We start from the raw sequence: 2455 nt of genomic DNA on the forward strand, positions 1-2455 counted from the left end.
TCACATTACTGTTGAGGTGGGTAGGTTACTCACATTACTGTTGAGGTGGGTAGGTTACTCACATTTACTGCTTGTGGTGGGTAGGTTACTCACATTACTGGTGAGGTGGGTAGGTTACTCACATTACTGGTGAGGGTGGGTAGGTCACTCACATTACTGTTGAGGTGGGTAGGTTACTCACATTACTGTGTGAGGTGGTAGGTCACTCTCACATTACTGTTGAGGTGGGTAGTATACTCACATTACTGTTGAGGATGGGTAGGTTCATCTCACATTACTGTTGAGGTGGGTGATGGTTACTCACATTTACGTTGAGTGGGTAGGTTACTCACAATACGTGTGAGGTGAGGTAGGTACACTCACATTAATGTTGAGGGTAGGTCACTCACCATTATTGAGGATGAGGTAGGTTCATCTCATTACCTTGATGAGGTCATCACCACCATGATGAGGTCACCCATCCCATGATGAGGTCATCACCACCATGATGAGGTCATCACCACCATGATGAGGTCATCACCACCATGATGAGGTCATCACACCACCATGATGAGGTCATCACCACCATGATGAGGTCATCATCACCACCATGATGAGGTCATCACCACCATGATGAGGCTCATCACCACCATGATGAGGTCATCACCACCATGATGAGGTCGAGGTCATCACCACCATGATGAGGTCATCACCACCATGATGAGGTCATCACCACCATGATGAGGTCATCACCACCATGATGAGGTCATCACCACCATGATGAGGTCATCACCACCATGATGAGGTCATCACCACCATGATGAGGTCATCACCACCATGATGAGGTCATCACCACCATGATGAGGTCATCACCACCATGATGAGGTCATCACCACCATGATGAGGTCATCACCACCATGATGAGGTCATCACCACCATGATGAGGTCATCACCACCATGATGAGGTCATCACCACCATGATGAGGTCATCACCACCATGATGAGGTCATCACCACCATGATGAGGTCATCACCACCATGATGAGGTCATCATCACCACCATGATGAGGTCATCACCACCATGATGAGGTCATCACCACCATGATGAGGTCATCATCCACCATGATGAGGTCATCACCACCATGATGAGGTCATCACCACCATGATGAGGTCATCATCACCATGATGAGGTCATCACCACCATGATGAGGTCATCACCACCATGATGAGGTCATCACCACCATGATGAGGTCATCACCACCATGATGAGGTCATCATCACCACCATGATGAGGTCATCATCACCACCATGATGAGGTCATCACCACCATGATGAGGTCATCATCACCACCATGATGAGGTCATCACCACCATGATGAGGTCATCACCACCATGATGAGGTCATCACCACCATGATGAGGTCATCACCACCATGATGAGGTCATCACCACCATGATGAGGTCATCACCACCATGATGAGGTCATCACCACCATGATGAGGTCATCACCACCATGATGAGGTCATCACCACCATGATGAGGTCATCACCACCATGATGAGGTCATCACCACCATGATGAGGTCATCACCACCATGATGAGGTCATCATCACCATGATGAGGTCATCATCACCATGATGAGGTCATCACCACCATGATGAGGTCATCATCACCATGATGAGGTCATCACCACCATGATGAGGTCATCACCACCATGATGAGGTCATCACCACCATGATGAGGTCATCACCACCATGATGAGGTCATCACCACCATGATGAGGTCATCACCACCATGATGAGGTCATCATCACCATGATGAGGTCATCACCACCATGATGAGGTCATCATCACCACCATGATGAGGTCATCACCACCATGATGAGGTCATCATCACCACCATGATGAGGTCATCACCACCATGATGAGGTCATCACCACCATGATGAGGTCATCACCACCATGATGAGGTCATCACCACCATGATGAGGTCATCACCACCATGATGAGGTCATCATCACCACCATGATGAGGTCATCACCACCATGATGAGGTCATCATCCACCATGATGAGGTCATCATCCACCATGATGAGGTCATCACCACCATGATGAGGTCATCATCACCACCATGATGAGGTCATCACCACCATGATGAGGTCATCATCACCACCATGATGAGGTCATCACCACCATGATGAGGTCATCACCACCACCAGGTGCGTCAGTTGTCATGGTGCATGACGGTAGTGGTGGTGAGCGACGACCCAGCCTTCCTCGCTGCCTTCATGGAGTCATCCTTCAAGAACCTCCTCCTGGTGTGGTCGACCAAGGTGCTCGTGGTCACTCGCCTCTCCCTCCAGCAGCTGCAGCACCTCCATACCTCCCTCTCCATGACCAATACTGTGTTACTAGTGGTGGACGACAACCACGGACCACTTGAGTAATTACCGAGAGAAGTATATGTATTGGAATTATAATGA

Source organism: Panulirus ornatus, chromosome 13 (genome assembly GCF_036320965.1).
Source record: "Panulirus ornatus isolate Po-2019 chromosome 13, ASM3632096v1, whole genome shotgun sequence".
Classification (NCBI taxonomy): Eukaryota; Metazoa; Arthropoda; class Malacostraca; order Decapoda; family Palinuridae; genus Panulirus; species Panulirus ornatus.